The 14,075-nt window shown below is 47.0% G+C and overlaps 1 non-coding gene across 1 annotated transcript; it reads left to right on the top strand.

Annotated features, from left to right (window-relative positions):
- Positions 1-11,332: 11,332 nt before the first annotated feature.
- Positions 11,333-11,524, top strand: LOC123490852. The gene has a single exon (XR_006661071.1). It is a non-coding gene; the product is annotated as a U2 spliceosomal RNA (small nuclear RNA).
- Positions 11,525-14,075: the final 2,551 nt, after the last annotated feature.

Below are 14,075 nucleotides of genomic sequence, written 5' to 3'. Positions count from 1 at the left end.
CTGAATAAATTCAAACAGATGTGATTACTACAGTCCAGACAGTAGGTGGTACTAAGCCAACACACAGTGACAGATTCAGAGACTGAAGCCAATGCTGGTTGTGCAATTCAGGAGACAACTGACTCTGACAATGATGATGTTGAAAAAGATTCTACCTTCAGAGAGGACCTGGCAACCTCGATAAGTGATTTCCAAGTGAAACACAATGCTGTTGATGCACTTCTGAAGATGCTGCAGTCTAATGGTCACCCAGATTTGCCTTCCACTGCTAGAACTCTCCTAGAAACGACCAATGTTTTTGTTGAAGCCAAGTCTAATGTGGAGTTTGTCAGATTTAAAGTGAAGGTGGAGTTAGTGAAACATCTAAATAAAATAAAATCAAATTTTATTGGCCAGATGCGCCAAATACAACAGGTGCAGACATTACAGTGAAATGCTTACTTACAGCCCTTAACCAACAGTGCATTTATTTTTAACAAAAAAGTAAAAATAAAACAACAACAAAAAAAGTGTTGAGAAAAAAGAGCAGAAGTAAAATAAAATAACAGTAGGGAGGCTATATATACAGTGGGGTACCGGTGCAGAGTCAATGTCGGGGTACCGGCTAGTTGAGGTAGTTGAAGTAATATGTACACGTGGGTAGAGTTAAAGTGACTATGCATAAATAATTAACAGAGTAGCAGCAGCGTAAAAGGATGGGGTGGGGGGGCAGTGCAAATAGTCCGGGTAGCCATGATTAGCTGTTCAGGAGTCTTATGGCTTGGGGGTAGAAGCTGTTGAAGTCTTTTTAGACCTAGACTTGGCACTCCGGCAGAGCCAGTGTCTTTGAAAAGACCCTACAACAAGGTACATCATGTTTGAAGTCTGATAAACAAGCCTACTTTCTCAAAGTTCCTACCAACTGTATGGGATGAACAGGAAAATCTGTTAAGTGTGTACTATAAATGTGGTAACAGTTTGACATCTTTGAAATTCTCTGAAGTTGCAGATGCAGAGGACTTGAGGCCATGTGCCACCTCAAGCCAGAGCGACAGTAAGTGTCTGGTTGTAGTTTTAGGGTAAACAATTGAATTGTATGAAGTATTATAGCTTTACAAACCTTTCAAAGCCACTCAATAGAATACAATTACCATCATATTTTTGCATATTAGGTTATTTAAAGTCTTATTACTACTTTGTGCATACTGTTAGAACTTTCCAAATAGTTGTGGTGCTGTGTATGGGTGAAACTTGTATTTACAACAGTAGTGAAATCACCATATTCTTCTGGGGTAAAACACAAGTGTGATGCCATGTTTGTAAATATCTGTATGGATTTGCCATCAAACTAAAAGCATAATACAAAAATATCGGGGACGACCAGGAGGACGCGGAGCAGGGCGCGTGGGATGACCACGGTGGAACTCAGTCAGGAGAGATGGGTCTAAGATATCCCTCCTCGGCACCCAGCACCGTTCCTCCGGGCCGTACCCCTCCCACTCCACGAGATATTGGAGACCCCCCCATCCGGCGTCTCGAATCCAAGATAGACCGAACTGTGTACGCCGGAGCCCCCTCGATGTCCAATGGGGCCGGAGGAGTCTCTCTTATCTCACAGTCCTGGAGTGGACCAGCTACCACCGGCCTGAGAAGAGACACATGGAACGAGGGGTTAATGTGATAATCAATAGGCAGTTGTAACCTGTAACACACCTCGTTCAATCTCCTCAGGACTTTAAATGGCCCCACAAACCGCCGACCCAGCTTCCGGCAGGGCAGGCGGAGGGGCAGGTTTCGAGTCGAGAGCCAGACTCGATCTCCAGGTGCGTACACCGGACCCTCACTGCGGTGGAGATCGGCGCTCGCCTTCTGTCGACGGATGGCCCGCTGCAGATGGACGTGTGCAGTGTTCCACGTCTCCTCCGAGCGCCGCACCCACTCATCCACCGCAGGAGCCTCGATCTGGCTCTGATGCCAAGGTGCCAGAACCGGCTGATACCCTAACACACATTGGAAAGGGGTTAGGTTGGTGGAGGAGTGGCGGAGAGAGTTCTGTGCCATCTCTGCCCAGGGGACATACCTCGCCCACTCCTCCGGCCGGCCCTGGCAATAAGATCTCAGAAACCTACCCACATCCTGGTTCACTCTTTCTACCTGCCCATTGCTCTCTGGGTGGTAACCCGAGGTAAGGCTCACCGAGACCCCCAAGCGTTCCATGAACGCCCTCCAGACTCTGGAGGTGAACTGGGGACCTCGATCAGACACTATATCCTCGGGCACCCCGTAGTGCCGAAAGACGTGGGTGAACAGTGCCTCAGCGGTCTGTAGGGAAGTTGGGAGACCCGGCATTGGAAGGAGACGACAGGCCTTAGAGAACCGATCCACAACGACCAGTATAGTGGTATTTCACTGAGAGGGGGGAAGGTCTGTAACGAAATCCACCGAGAGGTGAGACCAGGGTCATTGTGGAACGGGCAGGGGTTGTAACTTCCCCCTGGGCAGGTGTCTAGGCGCCTTACACTGGGCGCACACCGAGCAGGAGGAGACATAAACCCTCACATCCCTGGCTAACGTTGGCCACCAGTACTTAGCGCTAAGGCAGTGCACCGTCTGGCCAATACCTGGATGTCCAGAGGAGGGGGACGTATGAGCCCAATAAATCAGCCGATCCCGAACCTCGAGCGGAACGTACGCCCGACCCACAGGACACTCTGGGGGACTAGGGTCGGTACGCAACGCCCGCTCGATCTCCGCACCGACCTCCCACACTACCGGTGCCACCAGACAAGACTCCGGCAGTATGGGAGTGGGCTCAATGGACCTCTCCTCTGTGTCATACCGCCGGGACAGGGCGTCTGCCTTACCGTTCTGGGACCCAGGGATGTACGTGAACAGGGTTAGAAACATGTTCCACCGAGCCTGACGAGGGTTCAATCTCCTAGCTGCCCGGATGTACTCCAGGTTACGGTGGTCAGTCAAAATGAGAAAAGGGTGTTAAGCCCCCTCAAGCCAATGCCTCCACACCTTTAGGGCCTGTACCATGGCTAACAGCTCCCTGTCCCCTACGTCATAATTTCGCACCGCTGAGCTGAGCTTCTTGGAATAAAAAGCACAGGGGCGGAGTTTAGGTGGCGTGCCGGACCGTTGCGACAGTACGGCCCCCACACCGGCCTCTGACACGTCCACCTCTACCTGGAATGGTAAAGAGGGTCCGGATCGCCAGCACCGGGCCGAAGTAAACAGGTCCTTCAGTCTCCCAAATGACCTGTCCGCCTCAGCTGACCACTGCACGCACCGGACCCCCTTCAGCAGGGACGTTATGGGAGCTGCCACCTGTCCAAAACCCCGGATAAACCTCCGGTAGTAATTAGCAAAACCCAAGAACTGCTGCACCTCTTTAACCGTGGTTGGGGTTTGCCAATTACGCACGGCTGACACACGGTCAACCTCCATCCTCACATCTGACGCGGACAACCGATAACCCAAAAAGGAGACAGACTCCTGGAATAACAGACATTTCTCTGCCTTGACATACAAGTCGTGCTCCAACAGCCTCCCCAGCTCTCGGCGCATCAGGGCTACATGCTCGGCTCGGGTAGACGAGTACACTAGAATGTCGTCAATGTACACGACCACACCTTGCCCATGCATGTCCCGGAAGATCTCGTCCACAAAGGATTGGAAGACTGAAGGAGCATTCATTAACCCGTATGGCATGACTAGATACTCGTAATGACCCGAGGTGGTACTAAATGCTGTCTTCCATTCATCTCCCTCCCTAATGCGCACCAAGTTGTAGGCGCTCCTGAGATCCAGTTTTGTGAAGAAACGCGCTCCGTGCAATGACTCCGTCATAGTCGCAATCAGAGGAAGTGGATAACTGTATTTCACAGTGATCTGATTGAGACTACGGTAATCGATACACGGGCGCAAACCTCCATCCTTCTTCTTCACAAAAAAGAAACTCGAGGACGCAGGGGAAGTGGAGGGCCGGATGTATCCCTGTCTCAGAGACTCGGCTATGTAAGTCTCCATAGCCACCTTCTCCTCTTGAGACAAAGGATACACATGGCTCCGCGGAAGCGCTGCTCCTGCCTGGAGGTCTATCGCACAATCCCCCTGTCTATGAGGAGGCAACCGCGTTGCCCTCGTCTTGCTAAACACAAGTGCTACATCCTCATACTCAAGGGGAATGTGCATTGCGGGCACTTGGTTCGGACTCTCCACCGAGGTCGCCCCCACGGAAACACCTAGACATCGCCCTACACACTGGGCAGACCACTCCTTGAGAGCCCTCTGTTGCCACGAAATGGAGGGATTATGGGTAATCAACCAGGGAAGCCTCAGCACCACAGGATATGCAGGAGAGTCGATCAGATATAACTGAATCGTTTCCTCATGACCCCCCTCCGAAGTGGTGCTGTGACCTCCCTAATCAACCCAGATCCCAACGGGCGGCTATCTAGTGCATGGACAGGGAAGGGAGCATCAACAGGAAGGAGGGGAATCCCTAACCTTACACAAAAATTCCGATCAACAAAATTCCCAGCTGCGCCTGAATCTACTAGCGCCTTATGCTGGGAATGAGGTGCTACCTGAGGAAATCTTACAGGTATACATAAGTGTACAACAGAGAGCTCTGGGTAAGTGGGGCGACTACTCACCTGGAAGGACTCCCCAGTGCGTGGCCTGTTGTCCCGTCCTCCTGGAGACCCTCCCCAGCACCTAGCCGCAGTGTGCCCTCCAAGGCCACAGTTGGTGCAGGGGACGGCCCCCCTCGGCTCCCTCTCCTCCTCTCTCTAGCGCCAGCACCCCCGAGCTCCATAGGGCTCGGCTCGGAGGTGCTGGAGGATGGAATGGACGGCCCCCACTCGGGACATCCGCGGGTGGCCAGCAGGGTGTCGAGACGGATGGACATGTCCACCAACTGGTCGAACGATAGGTTGGTATCCCTGCAGGCCAGCTCTCGCCGAACGTCCTCCCGTAGACTACATCGATAGTGGTCGATGAGGGCCCGCTCATTCCACCCCGCATCCGCCGCTAGAGTCCGGAATTCCAGGGCGAACTCCTGTGCGCTCCTCTTCCCCTGTCGGAGGTGGAATAGACGCTCCCCCGCCGCTTTCCCCTCAGGTGGATGGTCGAACACTGCCCTGAAGCGGCGGGAGAACTCCGCGTAGGTGATGGTGGCGGCGTCTATCCCCTCCATACGGCGTTGGCCCACTCCAACGCCTTGCCGGAGAGACAGGAGATGAGGGCGGAAACGTTCTTGTATCCCGAGGGCGCCGGGTGTATGGTGGCCAGGTATAGTTCCACCTGCAGAAGGAACCCCTGACACCCGGCTGTGGCACCATCATACGCCCTCGGGAGCGAGAGCCAAATCCCACCGGATTCCGGAGCTGGGATGGGAGGACTGACCGATGGTGGTGGTACGGTAGGAGGAGGTGTGGGCACTCCCTCTGGCCTCCCATCGGTGCAGTGTGTTGATCACGTCCTGCAGGGCGGATCCGAGTTGAAGGATCCTGTCGTCTTGACCGCGGACGCGATCCTCCAGTGACTCGGGTGCTGCTGCTGCTCCTGCTGACTCCATTAAATGGTGTGTAATTCTGTCAGGCTGATGTGGATGTGGTGTAGGAGTCAGGCGCAGGACACATAAGCTACTTCCAACAGACTTTACTGGAAGACACGACAAATACAAAGAAACGGGCCTCAACAAAACAAGGAGGCGAGCGATTACGCAACAGTGCGCAAAAACACTCCAATGGCACAAGAATACGCAAAAGTGTGTCAGTACACGAAAACACAGTAGAGCAAAAATCCAGCACCTACGGACAGGCGGAACATTTACACACAACTCACTACAAACAAAACTACACACTTATAGGGAACATAATTAACACAAAAAGGAAACAGGTGTACAAGGAAGACAAAACCAAACAAACATCGATAACATACAACGGTGGCAGCTAGTACTCCGGGGACGACGAACGCCGAAGCATGCCCGAGCAGCCTCGGCCGAAACACATCAAGATATTGATCACGAAATCGTAAATGTAGAAAGTTTAAATAACAGCATGATTTTTTCTTATATTTTAGACCAAGAGCTGCCATCCCTGCTTGATGAGCCTGTGGCTTCTGAGATGCCTGCTGGATACATTAAAGGTATATTATGCTAGCCTATATGTTACAACATGTTGCTTCTCTTGTATTGTCAACATCAATTCCAAATTGTTTGGCTGTCAGCGGATACATGGTTATCAATACTACTAATATATATGAAGGGTGGATATTTTGATCGCGGTATTTCACATGGCCTTGATACATGTCCTGCCTGGTACTCATGGCTTGTATTGTCACGCTGCTTGCAGCAAAACTGTTGTCTTTTATTATTTTGCAGATCTTCAAGCAGTGGAGATGAGGATAATGGTGAAACTGGAGATGATCCGTACAGAGTTCAGGACTGCTCTGAACCAAGTTATGGAGGCCATAGAGGATAATGGTGGAACTGGAGATGATCTGTACAGAGTTCAGGACTGCTCTGAACCAAGTTATGGAGGCCATAGAGGATAATGGTGGAACTGGAGATGATCCGTACAGAGTTCAGGACTGCTCTGAACCAAGTTATGGAGGCCATAGAGGATAATGGTGGAACTGGAGATGATCCGTACAGAGTTCAGGACTGCTCTGAACCAAGTTATGGAGGCCATAGAGGATAATGGTGGAACTGGAGATGATCCGTACAGAGTTCAGGACTGCTCTGAACCAAGTTATGGAGGCCATAGAGGATAATGGTGGAACTGGAGATGATCCGTACAGAGTTCAGGACTGCTCTGAACCAAGTTATGGAGGCCATAGAGGATAATGGTGGAACTGGAGATGATCCGTACAGAGTTCATACGATCGAGGTATTTAACTTATCTTAAGAAGAAACGATCAGCCCTCTGCCTGTTTACACAAGTTTTAGCCCATGATTACATGATACACTACAAAAATGATTTCTCATTACTATCAATCAGAACTGTATGGCCATCTGTTTTAGCTGAGGAACACACAAATGAGTGGGGTTTCTTTTATTTTTTTATCAGATCCGATACCTGACCCTCTGCTGTGGCCTGGACCTGGGCTCAGGAATCAGACGAATTATGAGAAATTAGAACAGAGGAGCTGTGGACAGGCTACTCCTTGAAGGGCAGGAAGGGGAAGAGGGCCTTTAATGAGCTATCAATCTATGATGCTGTCACAAGTAAGTAAATGCACAAGTTTAGATCCTTATTTATTATTATTTAGTAGATAGTATTATTGGTCAAGTGATGGTAAGTCAAATGTGTTTTTATTAACATTTCAAATGAATTAAAATCAGTAACAAGGCAGTTACCAATGAATGTGAAATCCTACCACCTGTTAAGATCGGAGAGAGAGGACAAAGGAAAGGTGAAGGAGAGAGGTCTCATGGCCAAAACTGCCTATGGGGGACGAGTGGGACAATACCCAATCTCTGTCTCAGCCAGCATAGGTGGAAAAGTAATGATATGACATGGAATGTACCATTTACAATTATTTTTCACAACATAGGAGCGTCCCTGAAAGCACACCCCAAGGCTACCTACCAAGAGGTAGATGACAAAATAGCAGACGCTCTCAAACATGCACCAGCTCGTCTCAAGAGTAAGAGAAAGGTATGATTAAAAATAACACTTTATGATTGTTTAGATTTTTTTTACTTCACTTTAATCCAGTCGGTCAATTTAACTAAATGATTGTGCTAGTAAAAAAGGAATGTAGTAGGGAGTCGACGTTAAACCGGCATTTTGATCATTTGTTTAAGGAAAATAATGACCAGTTTGTGTTATTTTGACTTCCAGGAGCGGGTCGAGGAAGAGACTGTGGATGAGGATGGAGCAGCAGCACCTGAATAAACATAACATAGTTATTCACTTTTAGCTTTAAGCAGTTTTACAGTTCTTGATTGGAGTGCAGTGTTCATGTTTTTACTGACTTGTTATTTTGAGCTTATTGCTGTGATTTTGTTTACGAATCTATTGTGATACAGTTTAAGTAAAAAAAGAACTTATTTTCTGGCATTTTGCATATTTCGTCAGTGGACACCTACCGACAGGATACTGTGTATATGTTCAGGGTAGATTAAATGACGTGTCTTAAGGGTCCTCCCGAGTGGCGCAGTGGTCTAAGACACTGCATCGCAGCTGCGTTGCTACAGATGCTGGTTCGATACCTGTCTGTGTCGCAGCCAGCCACGACCGGGAGACCCATGAGGTGATGCACAATTGGCCCAGTGTCGTCCGGGTTAGGGGAGGGTTTGGCCAGCCGGAATGTCCTTGTCCCCATCACACTGTTATGTTCCTTATTGGTACTATAGGTACCCACTGACTAAAGTTATGTTACCAGAAACTGCATTTTATGGGTCTCTCAATGTACTTTCTGACGTTTAGCAACGTTATGTGGTTGACTTAAAAATACACATATTTAACGGTTTAAAATCCCCCACATTTCTACGTCCTGAAAAGACTTGGGACATAATTTTTCTCAGCGGACACCACAGCTACGTAGAAGGAACGTTTCACAATAACGTTATCATGACTTATGTAGGGACTAAAATAACTTTGGTCACGTCCTGGAACGTAATTTTGTTAGCTGGGAAAGCTCACTCTAGAAACATATTCCAGTTTCAGACATCTTTGAAGTTTGGCCTCTAAGTAATTTAGGAGGGCAACTTTATGAAGGCATCCTCACCCTGGTCTTATCGTACAAGGCTCTACAGACATATAAAATAACGACAGGCTATTTTAATTTTTCATATTATTTGCGTTGATGATGTATTGAAGTCAAGTGGTTCAACATTCAAATGTAGTTGGATGGACCACACAGGACTGCTTGGAAAACGCGACGGTCGGTGGAACACTTGCGCCACCAAGTGGACAATTGCTTCAGTTCCCTTGTGGCATCAACGCTACCAGAGATATGTGATATAAGATCAAATGTTATGTCAATATTATTATCTCTAAATTGATTCCCCCACCCATATTTCATATATTATTATTCAGATTTAGCTGTTAATCTGGATTCAATTTATATAAACACTTTCTGTCATTTCCGATTGGAGGTCAGATAACCACGTGACTTCAGATCCTACCAATTTGTTACTTTGTAACAGTCAAAAGTGGTTATTCCCAACGTTGATCAACTCCCAATCTATGACGAGATTTTCTTTAAATCATTATCTTTGATATTTGGTGGACAGTTTACAGAGCTACGTTTTGTGTAAACGTCATCGAATATGACGTGTCCGAGAACGGCACCTTCCTCCCGAAAGCATTGCGGTATCGCTTCTCGGCCTTTTGGCTAAGATCAAGATCAAGTTGCAGTACCAAGGAGATCCTGAAGGTGGAGCGATGTCGTCATCGTCCACGTCACAGTCGGCAGCCGCCGGACTGAAGAACACGCTGCGTTTTCAATGGACTGGAAAAGAAAAGTTGATGGAAAGAGTTAATATTGGAAAGGACGTTCTTTTTGGACCTCTACGCTTGACAGCAGACGATGTGCACTGTCTGCAACAAAACACACCGGAGAAGTTTTATGATGTGTCGTTCTACACCATCACCAGGCTGGAGGAGGTGAGAGGGCTCTTCCGAGCGAACTCGACAGCACCCGCCATCAGTAGCTTTCAAGTTGAGTACCTGTGCAGGCACAATCTGAGGGTGCTAACGGTGCACATGTTCAACCCCTGGGTCACTGAAGAAACGCTAGTGTGCTACCTCAGCCGGTATGTGACCATCTTGCCAGGAGTGAGAGACATTAAGGACGCCCTAGGCATCTGGACAGGGAAGAGGCAGTTTCGCGTGCTGCTAAAGGAAGACGAGAGCGGCCATGATGGCTACCTCCATCCTCCCGCGTCTTTTTCTATCGGTGCAGACAGGGGTTACCTCATGTATGCTGGGCAGCCTCGTTTTTGCAGGAAGTGCAGCACGTACGGGCACCTCGCTGATGCCTGCACCCAGACAAGGTGCAGAAACTGTGGGACCCTCGGCCATGTAATGAGGGATTGCACCGTGCCTAAGCGCTGCAGTCTGTGCAGCTCAGAGGAGCACCTGTTCCGTCACTGCCCAAAGGCAGCCCCCCTCCTACGCCAGAGCGGTGAGCGGGAAAAAGAGCAGATGAGGGAAAAGTTATAGAGCTACGCGCTATTGAGGAGGTGGTGAAGGAGCTAGTGATGGAGAGAGAACTGCGAGAGTCTGAGGAGAGCGGGAGTGAGGCGCCATCATCACCTCATGAGGAGAGCGGAGCGGGGACAGGAGCTGGAGCAAGCAAATGGAGGAGGCTACGGGAGAGCCCACCGCGCCCTCTGCTCCGGAGAGCTGGACCACGGTGGGAGAGAGGAGGAAGTGCTCTGTCAAGAGGAAGCAGATGAGCCCTGTTTCCCCACTCATCTGCATGGAGGCGACGGAGGAGTCCGCCCTGGGGGGGAATCGCTTCAGTTGTTTTGCAAGCGGGGAGTCTGAGGAGAAAAGCGCGGGAAACCCGGGCAGCGCAGAGGAGACTCTGCTTTCCCTGTCAGGCACGAGCTCTACCGACAGCAGCGGTCTCGCACCCAGCGGTGTTCCAGCACCCACACTGACTGAGGAGGAAAGTGTTTTCCCGACCCCTATCTTTGTGGACAGTCCTCCCCCTGGGGACCACCGTTTCCCAGACAGGCCTCCTAACGAGGAACTGTACTTAAAGTGAGTCTGGAAATTAATGTCATATTTAGATAGTTGTCTGCTTCCCTCCTTTCCCCATGTCGTCCCTTTTTAACATAGCTAGCATAAATGCTAGAGGGCTTAGGAACCCCGTTAAAAGGGCGACAGTTTTTTCCCATTTGTCCTCCATTTGCTTCTCTGTGTGTTTTTTACAAGAAGTACATTTAAAAGATCAAAATGATGTGGAGAGATTTACGAGGGAATGGGTTCAGGGAGAGTCAAGGTGGAGTGTCGGCGGGGTGCATTCTACAGGGGTATGTATAACTGTATTCTGTCGTTTAAATTTAAATGTAGGCTAAGCCTTTGTAAATATTCGATATACTGAGTTTTGTTCAGAGTTCCCTTTGGTATATGTGTATGTTTTTATTTCTATAATTGTTTTTATTCCTTTGAAAGATCAGCTTTGGGAGATTGTTAGAGGCAATTGTTTACATGCTTCTCTTGAATGTAGGCCTTTTAGCTGGTCAGGTTCCTCAGAACAGCACCTTTTTAGGAGTTTTGCTATTTTGATACGGTTAAGGTACTGTTTTTGTAAATCCATGTTATGTACAACGTTATGCACTGAATTTGTACTTGTATTTGAATGTGAAATGAAAATAAAAATTATTTTTCCAAAAAAAAAACTAAAAAACTAAAAAAACATCTGTTCTTATCAGTTTAATATCTGATACGTCCCCTATCTGGGGACCATATATTAAATTGATTTTGAACAGGGGAGATGGAATAGGGGCTTGCTCCGTCCACTCCACGCATCGACCTGGTATTGCAGTACCTCCAGGAACGGTGCACCCCCTGTCATTGTAAAGATAAAGCAGGCAAAGACAACAGAATTGCTTTGTTATATTCCATTAGGATCACGATGTATTTTATATTTTCATGTTTGACCATCTTCATCTCAATGTCAATGATGGCTAGAAAGTGATGGTGAAGTCAGTCACTGTTATATTGACTATGATAGCTGATGTGAATGGTGCGTTAATCATCTAATTAAATCAATGTTTATTCGTCACAAGCACAGGATACAGGGTGTAAATGGTACAGTGATAATGCTTTAAAGATAATGCTTTAAAAAAATCTTGGCATAGATTGGGAGTTGATCAACGTTGGGAATAACCACTTTTGACTGTTACAAAGTAACAAATTGGTAGGTTCGTAAGTCACGTGGTCATCTGCCCTCCAATCGGAAATGACAGAAAGCGTTTATAAATTAAATCCAGATTAACAGCTAAATCGGAATAATAATATATGAAATACGGGTGGGGGAATCAATTTAGAGATAATAATATTGACATAACATTTGATCTTATATCACATATCTCTGGTAGCGTTGATGCCACAAGGGAACTGAGCAATTGTCCACTAGGTGGCGCAAGTGTTCCACCGACCGTCGCATTTGAATGTTGAACCACTTGACTTCAATACATCATCAACGCAAATAATGTGAACAATAAAAATAGCCTGTTTTTATTTTACATGTCTGTAGAGCCTTGTACGATAAGCCCACGGTGAAGAGGCCTTCATAAAGTTGCCCTCCTAAATTACTAGAGGCCAAACTTCAAAGATGTCCATGGCACTGGACTGCAGTAAGAGCTAGGCCTACAGTGCGGCCTACGGAGCGGTCCTGGTGTATGGTCCTGGCTGCCTAAATGTTTCCTCCACATAATAAACTGTACAAACATGGCACTTTAGAGGGTTACTTTTACAATTAGCCTTACTGAGTCACTACAACAAACTTCCTATCATGGACATGAAATGCCATGCGGCCTAATGAAGATACCGTACATGTATGTTACTTAGTTGGTGTCTTGTGAATCAACTGGTATGCGCATCAGGGTTTAATATTTCCTCGATATTATACAAATGTTCCATCCCGAGAATAAATCACTCTTCTCCCGGGTAACCCGGTATTTTCCGCCAAAAACGGAAGTGTCATTCAAAAGCATTATAACACTTATAAATGTCTGGATTTGATTAGAGCTTTGATCAGCATGAAAATACAAACCTGATGCTACCTGAGCCTGATCAGACATATATTAAATACATGTTATAATACATTTTACAAATCCAAATCCCAGATGAAGAATAAGACACTATTTCAAAGCATAGTACATGTAATGTTAGCCAAGTACAATGTAATTACTAGTTGTTACACAGGATTTAGCCAATTAAAATTAAGTGTATCTTTAGGAGTACTTGTAATTAATGTGTACAGTACATTACCCATCCTGACAACCTGGCCCTCAATTTAAAGCTTGTGGAAGTGACATCCAAGTGGGAGAATAAATACACTAGTACACCACAGAGTATCTGTATAGGAAAATCATTCAGAGCACACTGTGCTGCCAATCACAATGTAAGGTGCGACATTTTGCGGGTGTGGAGAGCTCGTTAGAGGATATAGAAAGCTTGCATTGAAGAGCTGGTCATCGTGTTATGACCTGCATTATCTGAATTAGGCCCACATAATTATACCTACGGAGGAGCGGCTTCTATGGAGGAACTTTGAATGTCTGAACTTCAGAGTTGGTTTAACGTTGGACCAGAGCAGATGTTAGCTAGCTAGCTAACAACCTTGTTTGTGCAGTGCAGTGTAGCACTAGAATTAAAAACAGGTCTTACCTTTATGTCGTTAATAAATCCAATGTGAAACGTGGTGACTATAGTATCCTTAACTAGCATTGAAAAGGTTCATCCATTCTTCTCAAATTAAACATATCTCCCTAATTTCTGAATCATGCTTGTAACGTTGTCAGCAGTGGCGGCTGGCCGATAGAGGGCGCTAGGGCGCCGCCCCCTTAAATAAAATTATTTTTTTTTAAAAATAAAAAAATAAAAAAAATAATAATAATAATAAAAACATCAGTATGTCAATATTTGTGTGTTTGAAATATGGAATGCACACAGTAATATGTGTAAGATATGATAGAAAATCATATTCGCAACCTTTCCTCTCCCTGTCAAACGCCTCGTCAGCTCTGGGCGATACAGAAAGTGCCCCGAGGAGGCGGGTCTACGTAGCAGTTAAGCCAATTGCTAATTTAAGATATGAATGTATGACATAAAATGTAGCTAATCAGCGATTTTAATTCGAATCCAAGGAGGGCGATTATTTTATCGCCCCAAGCTCGCCCCTGATAAAATAAGGACCGGGCTCCAGTGGCGCCATTTTTACTAGACGACAATGGCGAACGCAAGCGTTACTCCTCCAAGACCCAACCCTAACTCGGTGAAATCTCTCCTCCAAGATCCGTTTGAGAGGAGAACTTTGTCAGAGAAAGTTCGGGTGAAAGAGCTGGGCCCAGATCAACCTGACCTCTCAATCAGACAGCAGGCTAGCGGAAAGGG

This window comes from Coregonus clupeaformis, unplaced genomic scaffold, assembly GCF_020615455.1.
Source record: "Coregonus clupeaformis isolate EN_2021a unplaced genomic scaffold, ASM2061545v1 scaf5111, whole genome shotgun sequence".
Lineage (NCBI taxonomy): Eukaryota > Metazoa > Chordata > Actinopteri > Salmoniformes > Salmonidae > Coregonus > Coregonus clupeaformis.
Note: the sequence above shows the minus strand (reverse complement) of the source record. Positions and strands in the feature narration are given on the sequence as shown.